Source organism: Urocitellus parryii (genome assembly GCF_045843805.1).
Source record: "Urocitellus parryii isolate mUroPar1 chromosome 9 unlocalized genomic scaffold, mUroPar1.hap1 SUPER_9_unloc_5, whole genome shotgun sequence".
Taxonomy (NCBI): domain Eukaryota; kingdom Metazoa; phylum Chordata; class Mammalia; order Rodentia; family Sciuridae; genus Urocitellus; species Urocitellus parryii.
The window spans coordinates 56933-67490 of NW_027551791.1; positions in this window are offsets into that span (position 1 = coordinate 56933).

Consider the following 10558-nt stretch of genomic DNA (forward strand, 5'->3'; position numbering starts at 1 on the left):
GGCTCTTATTAGGAGTTCTGTCAGAAACTCCATGAAGTGTGTGTATGTGTGTGTGTGCGTGTGTGTGTGTGTGTGTGTGTATTACATACTTCATATATATATTTCATATATATATTTCACATATATATTTCATACATACATATTAATAGGAATATATACTATATATAACATTATATATATTAATAGGAATATATACTATTCCCACAATTAATAGGAATATATAATACATACACTAATAGGAATATCCAAGGCTTATTACATTTATTAAATCTAGATTTTCAGGGGTAAGGTTACACTTGTAAGTTTTCAAAACTAGCCTGAGGACACTTTTATGCACAGTTTTATGGCAGAACATGAGAAGCAGAAATCCTCCACTTCAGTGTCAACTCTGTTTCCATGCAATTTTCCTTTATCATTTGAGGATTTTCCCAAAAGGACAGGCTGAACAGTCACCTAGCATGAAGTGGGACATCAATGTCCTCTTCCAAACTCTCCTTATGGGCCACCTAGACACAACCCACTTTGCAATGCTAAATAAAAACCCTCATTTATCATTTCAATTCTAGACTATTCTATCCACTCCCTGCTCTAAAGAATTTTCTCAGTGCTTGTCATCTCTATGAGCAATAGACATTCACTTCTATTTAACTTTTTTGTTTTGTGAGGATAGCAATATTGGTTTCTTTGGGTGCCTTCCATCTGTGAAGCAGTCCACAGACACCACTGAGATCCTTACAACCAGCTGTCTAGGAATTAATTAGAAAATCATTTTCCCAATATGGATGAGGATGTTTAGGGTTAGCTGAGCCTCTGCAATTATAAGGCGGCAGGGTGGGAACTCAAGTTCATCTCCTTTCAAAGCTGAGTCCTTTCTTACTCCACTCTGTAAACAGGAGCACACTTTTACTCTGTTGTATTTACCACATAATGATTTATAAAGAGTTTTTTGATATTCTGACACTGAAACAGCCTGACAAAAAGGAGACTTAAGAAAATATATGGTAAATATACTAATTACAAAAGTGACCCTGGCTTTAAAAGACTAAGGCAATTTACTACACTTCAACAGGCCCTCCTCTAGCAAGCTCTTATTCTCTGGGTGACTATCCACTTTCTCAAGTCATGCCAAGGCCAGGTACCAGAGAACTAGGGATGCCCACATACCCCAAGTACAGCAAAGTGCCAGTCCTACAGCTGCTTTCCCTGTCTCCCTTGGAAATTGCAGTCAGGGCTCTAGACCTCCCCCTCCCAGGTGGTGAGTCTGCATGCAGTCTGCATAATTCCTCTCCAAAGTTTGCTCCCTGTTTCTAGGGACCTGTGAGTAGAAACTTCCTATGAGTCATGTCTATCTATGTCTGTATGTCTTATCAGATCTGACTCAAAACAGTTCTGGGAACTCTAAAACATTATGTGTGATTTCATCAGTAAATAACATTATCAAACCCATTAGATCCACTTATACAACTTCAAAAAAATCTAAGAAATATCCATCCATGAGAGAGCAATGAAACAGATTGCAATAATACCCTGGACACCTCTCAGTTGGTGTCAGCAGTGAGGAATGAAACTGTTTATTTCATTCTGCACAAAAAAGTTCTGCTCCTCTCTCTTGAAATTCTAAGAAATTGCAAAGAAAATTCCAGTTTATATCACTTAGGTAAGAAGTATGTACTTAGAGGTTACACAAGATCCAAAACTTTCTTGTGAACAGATATTAATTTCATACATGACCTATAAAGAAAGGGAGCAAGTATTTGTTGAGTGTTTAATGAGAGGGTGTGGCTATGGGCAACAATCAGAGAAACCACAGGCAGGTGTTTGTGGCTTCAAGCTGGGACTGCCCAATTCAGAAAGCTTAAGCCAAAGGCCACATGTTACCCAGTGACATGATGGGTACTGCACCCTGAGTTTAACTGGTGAGCCACATTCACTGCCTCCGGAAGTAAACAGGGCTTTCTAGGACACCTACAACTGCAGCACAACATTCTATCGTCAGATACTTCACCCACTTTAAAAATATCATTACATTATTTTATTTACATAAATTGAAAATATAAAAAATGACAAAATCAATTTGTCTTTAAATAGTTGGGAAAAATACACTACATACTAATCGTGTTTTAAATATGTATATGAGATTCTAATTTTTTTCTAGGCATCCATCTATAAACCTGCTGATTATAAGTTCCAAAATTCTGTCTTGGATATAAATTTAAAGAGGTCACTTTGAGATGTTAGTGATCGATATAGTTGAGTATTCTCAATTCCCTGAGAGAAATAAAAAAGTGCTGTTTTAAGTGATTTATTCCTGGGAAACTCCTATTTGTCCACTGGGCATCACAGGTGGAGTGACTTAACATAGGAAATGAAGGGCCAAAGACCCCAACCCATATTACATTTTGGGAACTGTAGATGAACTGATTTCTTCTGGAGTTTTCCTTCAGAATACCTGGAGTTATCTAACATATCCATTTAAATGAGTTACACAGAACGTAAGAAGTCACTGGCTTTTACCTAAAGGACCATAAAGAATCTAAAATAATTTGTTATGACAAGACAGATGAAGAATGTCAATGTGGAGATACAAATTTATGTGTAAGCTGAACCATTATTTTATATAATATTTCTGTGTGACATGTTTTTATAAAGTTCAGTATTAAATAAGGCTCCTTAGATGTAGGCAACAATATTTATTGTCCTATCATTAAGTAGTAATTTTGAAATATTACATGTTCAAAATTATTTGCTTTATCCAACAATCAAAAAATGCAATAGAAAGATCTCTCAGGTGATGAAACAGGCTGAACTTTTTAGTTTTACTTTCACAGTCTTCCACCTTCAAAGAGGCACAGAATCATAAGTGATACAAAAATTCTAGGCATTTAAACAATTCAGGACCATAATAAATGCCCATATTTACACTACTAGTTACTGGAAATAATTGACATAGTGTTCTAAAATTCTTCTTATGATTAAGATTCTTTCTCAGATGTAAAACTATAGATTTTATAGCATACAAAATAAAATAAAATTTCACTATAGATGTACTTCAGAAATTCCTAAGAAAGTTTGATTCTAAAATGTGACAAAAGCTAAATTACTACAGAAATGAGAATGTGTTGAGACCAACAAGGGGAAGCAGTTGGTCCCTTGAGACCAGCCTATCTTGGCACTTACTCAGACACCAGTACTCCTGGGGAGGCAGTGGAACATCCAGAGACAGGGAAAACTAAAGGTAAAATGGCACAGCCCTTGGTAATGCTATTCTCACACTCAGATTTAGGGACAAATTTTTTAAATGTTTTTATGCAATGCCACTAAAAATTTGTCACCTTTCAAAGATAAATTAAAAACTCAAAAGCAGGTTTTTGTTCCTTCAAGGTCCGCAGGGGCACCTACTATCTCTCCCCAACTGTCAAATGAACCTAGAGTACAGGTTTGAGAAATAATCCCCAGATATTTTCTGAGAGGATTGGATCATGTTTACAGAGCCCTTCCATTCCAGCAATAGACACTGTCTGTCAACAGCTTCACACTTACGTGGGACTTCAACAAGTAGATGAAGACTAGTGCCACCAAGTGGAAAAGCTCCTCTGCTTCTAGATTAAGTTCCTTCAGCCATTTGATCCTGGATCCAACAATACATACAGTAGCTTCTCAGTTACTCTTCAAGTCAATTTTTAAAAAGTCATTCTCCCTCCCACAGTTAAATCTGCTGACTACGACAGAACTCAGGGTGGCTCAAGTACAGCAGAGACTTTTAAAAATATGTAAATTAGTGTCCAACTGCCAGCTTTCTCAGGCAAAAAGTAGAACACTTCAAAACAGGATTTCTGGTTTTAAATTTTAGGTGCCTGGTGAAAACTAACATATCTATACATATTTGATTGCTAAAAACATGAAGTAGCACCCGTCCAAGCAGTTTGTGAAGAAGCAGCTCATAGGATTATGTGAGCTGAGAGGGTTATGGGGAAACAGCTCCTTTGGATGAGTTTATCTGTTATAGTTCACAAATCTAATCAATGGAGGGTAGAAGGCATAGAGATCTCTGGCCAGCATGGTGAACTTACCCTGATCAAGGAGCTCAGCCTCTGACATGTCCCCTCTGGCCTCAACTTTCAGTTGAGCTTCCTCAGTCACCACCATGGAAGCCTTTTTCTTGAGTTTTTTCATCAGTGCCAAGAAATGAGTTTTCAAGAGCTGAGGATTTCCTTTAATCAGCTGGGAAAACACTGTGGAGACAGACATTAGGATTCTGCTCTTTACAAACATGAATTAACACAAAGATAGATTGTAATGACAACTGAGAACAACCAAATACCCCACCCCCTCTAGCACCTGGCTTCTGACTCTCAGAGCCCAGTCCCAGCCTTTTTTCTAGTCCAAAACATAATCGCATTTTTAATGTTCAAAAATGATTACTTTGGAGGCTGAGACAGGAAGATTATGTGTTCAAAGTCAGCCTCAGCAACTTGGCACTAAGCTACTGACATCCTGTACCTAAATAAAATATAAAAATGGGCTGGGGACCTGGGTTGGGTAAGCACTCTGGGGTTCAATCTATGATACCCCCCCAAAAATTACTGAATTGAATTCGATATGCTTCCTTATTTTTAAAAAAGTTTTGAGTTAATTTTGAATAGAAAGAAAAATCTCCTTAACTTTGGAAATTAATTATTTTTAAGCAAAGAATTCCCAAAATGAAAAAGGTTCTCCAGTCCTTTCTTTAGGAGAGAGTACCCTTTGCTGGAAAATTATGACACTGCACAAAATTTTCTCATTTTATGACGTCTGTCCACAAAACATCACTCTCTTATTTAGTAGCACTTAGAGTTGTTAATAACAGTTCCAAACTTGAGCAAGTCATTATTAAAGGAAATTATTCACAAAAGTAACACATACACATTGAGTATAGTTTCTGCTTTCCACCACTCACAAAATTTATTCTCTAAAACACTTATCTCATCGTTCGGGGCATTGTGCACCACTGACAAAATTCCCTTTTCCTAAATGGCAATGGACCAGACTCTTCTGAATTATGCCAGTGTTTTCCTCACTCTCTTCTCCTTGCTGAAGTCTTAGATGGTGTTTTCTTTGAGGGTTTATCTTTGGCTCTCTCCTCTTTTTCTGCTCACATGTCTGTCTAGGTAATTCCTGTCACTTCTATGGGCCTTTGCTGCAAGTTAATAAGACTCAGAGCCAGTTTTCTTTAAATTTTTTTTCTGGATGTCTCAAAAGAAACCAAAACAAACTGGGTTTAAATCTAAACTCTTTCTTTCCTCTCCAACTGTTGTGGTTTGAATATGAGGTATCACCCAAAAGCTCATGTGAGACAATGAGGGAAAATTCAGAGGTGAAACGACTGGATTACAAGAGCTGTGAACTAATCAGCGGATTAATCCATTGGATGGGTTAATGATTTGAATGGGTGATAACTGTGAGTAGTTGTGTCACTGTGGGAATGACCTTATGAATTCTCTCTTGTCCCTGGGTTCCTTATCACTACCTCCCTCCCCATCTCCCCACTCCTCTCTCTCTCTCTTTCCTGGCTATCATGAGGTATGCAGATTTCCTCTGCCATGTCCTTGCCCCTTGATGTTCTTCCTCACCTGAGGCCCAGAACAAGGGAGTAGGCTGACCATGGACTGAACCTTTAAAGCTATGAGCCCAAAATAAATGGTTCATCCTCTGCATTGTTCTTTGTCAAGTATTTCAGACAAAAGCTGACTAACTCATCAACCTGCTTCTTGAGCACACACCGATGCAGTGAGGACACCATCCAATCAGCTAGCTGGGCTGCAAACTTGGGAGAACCTCCAGGCTACAAGGCACCTTGGCCTCACACCTGAGATGATCCCACCTCCTGCAAATCTCCCAAGACTTCCTTTCCTTGTCTACTTCCTCCAAGGGCTTTGCCTGGTGGCCTCAACTCTGAACCAGCCCCATAGCTCTCCAACTGCCTCATGGTATCCATCTTACTGCTGTCAGGATGAATTTTAAAATGCAAATGTATTCATGCTACTATGTTTTCAAGGGTACTAAAAGAATCCTTCACCATTGGTACAGCCTACTCCCCTTTCCTGACAAAAAGCCAGGCCACTTCTTTGTGGCTTTGTTCTCTTTCCTTCATCCTTCACTATTTCTCTCCTGAAATCTGTCTCCAGCCAAGTCAAAATATTTGAGCTTTTGCCAGTGTAACAGAGTTTCAGTCTTTCTAATTTTAAAACTCACCCTGAATGTTTAAAAAAAAAAGAAAACCTTCCTGTGTGATGTTTTTTCAGCTGCTCTCAACCAAAACTGCTTTTTATGTACCCAAGGCTATTTCCCTATTCTATCACATTCACCACTCACTGCCTCTACTGTAAGGAAAAACTCCCTGAATGAAACATCAAATCTCATTCAGCTGTCTATCACATCTCCTCCACCTACCCCCATTCACATCACAGAATTCCTTGTCTACAAGCTGACTGAAAGATGAATTATATCAATTCCTTTACTTAGTTATGTGTGTGATTTTTTTATAGAAACTGAGCAATGAATTATCTGCCTTGTATATTTCCTTATCTGTTAAGAGATAATAAATTACTTCCTTCTTGATTCATAGCAAAAGTGTTAAGGTATCAAAAATCCTTAATGAGAAACAATGTTTTTATGAGTTTACACAGAGGATTAATTAACCATTCCTTGCTAATTACAAATGTACTGTAGAAATTATGTGGAAAATATTACTAAGGCACATGCAACATATTTGTCTTTAGCTTCATCTGCCACTATACTCATCACTATTATAATAAGAAAAATTTTTAAAAAATATGCAATTCATTAAAAGATTCTTTATTCAGTACAACTAGACAACAGCTCCCTTTCACACACATCAGTTACACAGAAACAAGAGCATGAAGAAAGAGGTGGGTGTTTGAAATGGTCCTTGCCACATATTCAGAACTTTTTAGGGCTATTAGGAAACAACCCAGATACCATAAACTTCATCAGTCTTAGAAATCAAACAGAAGAAAATCATATGAGGGGGAATTTGCGTAATATCTGAGAATTATTAGGCTTTGAGAATTGTGCTTTTGTGATTTAAGGCACTGGCTAGAATATCTAGTACCCACTTTATTTGCTTATCCAACTCAATTCAAATTTGAGTTAATAATTCCAATTAGATTCTCAAAGACCCGTCACTTACATTCTGAGCAATAGTTGTTGAAGACTTTTCAACTGGGCAAATCATCATATTTTCCCAAGTGGAGGCAACAATGAAGCATGGAACACGTGTGTGGACACCCAGTTTACACCCTGTACTTCCAAGCACATGAGTCTTGGGGCTATGCATACAAATTAGGTGTCATTACCAAGTGTCTTAAATTAGTGATTTTCAGCTTTTTCAGTGATCAAAGTTAAACTAAACTATTTGAAAGACCCACAAGGAATAAAATGATTCCAATGATCTAGACATATCTAGTGAGTGAAGGATAACAAAAGGCACAAATTCAGAGATGTGAGGAGTAAGATAGCCCCTGTTAACTAACTTTAAGAGATACCTGAACTGGAAATCAGATGGACATATTTTTTTCTATATGTGCTGATCACTTGGTCTTATTCTTGAGGGTATTGATTTGTCTGTGGTTCATTTACTTGAGAGCAATTAAACATATTTCCTTTCGGGAACATGAAGAAACAGTATATAGTACTGAAAAAAAAAAACAACCAAAAAACTACAATGCCAACTACCAGCCTTTCAGAACAAAGAGCAGTGGAGACCCTCAACCAAAAGGGCCCACTGAGAACCACTGTAGGAAAACAGTAAATGATGTCAACGTTTTGCTTCTCTTCTCAAGCACCACACAGGCCCTTGCCTTACCTGCTCTCTCTCAGGAAGACTCAAGTTTTATAATGGAGTAAGGAGAACAAACCCTGAGGCAATGAGTGTGGAAGAAACATTTAAAGCCAGCTAAGTGGCATACTATAAATATTTTGTGATTTCAGGGTTAGCAATGGAGTCTTTTCTAAAGAAGCCAGTGAAGGCTGACCTTGGTACACAGGCGACATCCTAATGGGACCACTTTTAGTAGAAAATGTAGGTACATAGGGGGTCTCTTTTCTTTATTCACTACAGAAAATACCTCAAGTAAAACCTGAAAAAATGGGAATATATAAGCAAAGGATACCATAGAATGTTCTCTGCTGGAGAAATTTGGGAACTTTATTTAGATCCCTCTGGATAACTATATGAATTAAATGTATGGCTTAACAGCAGGCTCTATCATGCTAAATAAACAGGTGCTACATTTGGTCCACATGCTGAATTTTGGTCAAGTTGAGGAAGGGCAGAGTAGAAAGCACAGGGACATGGTTGTTTTTCTACCCAAGTGCTTACTGTTCAATCTGAAACAGCACTTTACTCATTTGCAAATAGAAAATAAAACTGTCCTGTTTTCCATAAAACCAAGTGTTGCTATGAATATTAAGCATAAACACCATGTCTAGGGGCTCAGAGGCCTCTAACATCATGAGACCACCAGCTTTTCCTCATGTTAAACTCCCAGGTTGACCTTCATTTACAATCCAAGCTGCTACAGAAATTACTTGAAATTTAAATAACCTGAGTATAGTCATAGACTACTACTGTATTAGTAATTGACCAAAAGTTTCTCTTTACCTAAATTCCAAAGAATAAGATCAAGACCCTAAGTTCTTCCCAACATTCTTATATATCACTATTGGTCAAGTTGAGGAAGGGCAGAGTAGAAAGCACAGCGACATGATTGTTTGTTTACCCAAGTGCTTAGTGTGCAATCTGAAGCAGCACTTTACTCATTTGCAAATAGAAATGCCTCATTTACTCTGTGCTTCAAATCTCAGAGTTTCTGGTACTAGAAGAAATGAGAAAGATGAGAAAAAATGAGCAGAAAGGCAGAATTTGTTATCTCCCTATGTATTGGCAGATGCCAAACCTAGCACTTATGCTGCAGCCCTTAACTTTTTAAATACCAGGTATTCTTAAACATTCAGTAATAAACAAATACAATACTCATCATCTTGGATTTAATAGAAGCATAGATAAGGAACTATTAAGCAAAAAATCAGCATGAAACACAATATCAAGTCACAAAATACATGTGTATATGTATTTCTACTCTATGTATATATTGGATGTTTGTATGTGTGTACATATATGTAAAATCTTGATCAAGTCACAATACGTGTATATATATGTCTATATGTGTGCATATACATATATAAAATCTCAAATGACAAAATACAAGTATAGTTATTTTTATATATGTGGGTAGATACGTATATATAGATAAATACAAATTTAGACGCAAAATGTACGTGAATACATGTGTGTGTGCATACATGTCTTGTGTATGCGTGTGTGTGTGTGTGTGTGTGTGTGTATATATATATATATGAGTATTAATGATGAAGACTTTAAGGACAAGATTGCAGACTTGATTATGGATTGAATATGAGGAGAGAGGAAAAGTAGTCAGGGATAATGCCCTGGCTTTTTCCTGAGCAAGTGGGCAAATGGTGGTACTATATAATGCCCTGGAGGAAGGAAAGGGGAGAGCAAAGTGGTGGTTGGTGCCCCCTGCTTGGGATATGTAAAGCATTAGTGACTCAGCAGGAGCCCTGGAATAGGCAGTTGATAAAAAACTGCAATTCAAGGAAGAGATCCAGCTGGAGCTACACATGTGGACATCAGAAATAGATAACTTAAAAAACGTGGGTCTGAGTGAAATTCATAAGCTAAGTACAGAAGGAAAAAAGTCCCAGGCCTCCCAGGGTTTGAAAGTATAGAAGGTAAGAAGGATGTTATATAAAAGTGAGAAGGAGAGAGTCGTGAGCAGGAAGGGGACAAAGCTGTGTGCCAGCCTATGCAATTGTCCCTCATTCTCTTCCTAAAACACACAGCTCTCTCTGTCCTGTCCTCTCTGATCTACTGTTGGTTATTACAGATGGACTGTGTCTGTGTTCTGTGTTGAATTTAGCAGTACCCTTTAAATAAAAGATGTTATTTAAATCCCCTGGAGGTGTTGAAGCCCCATTCCATAAACTTGAGCAGTGTATTGAGTCAGGGGGTGGTGGTGACTGGGTTTCCATGCATTTAAGCTTATGTGATTGCTTATGTCCTGAATGATGACTGCTTATGTGCTGAGTGGTACAAAATCTAAAAGTTTTTTTAAAAGTTTGTCCATGTTTTAAGACTGTTTAAGACTGTGTGTGTATGTATAAACATGTATTGTGTGAGCACATATGGTACATAATTAAAATCACAACTCAGTCCTGATTCTAGTAACAACAGACAACACTGGATCTGAAACAATGTAACAACTCTTATAACAGAGCTCACTAAATAAGGAAAATAACAAAAGTTAAATATCTAATGTAAATAAGCATAAATAATATAGGCTTGTTTTCATCCCACATTGTATTTTTTATATAAATCTCTGTAACTCAGGAATTCTAAAAACAAGCTATCTCAATTTCAACCTACCACGAACCACTGCAGTCTCATCATCTTATGTAGCAAAGATCCTCAGAACAT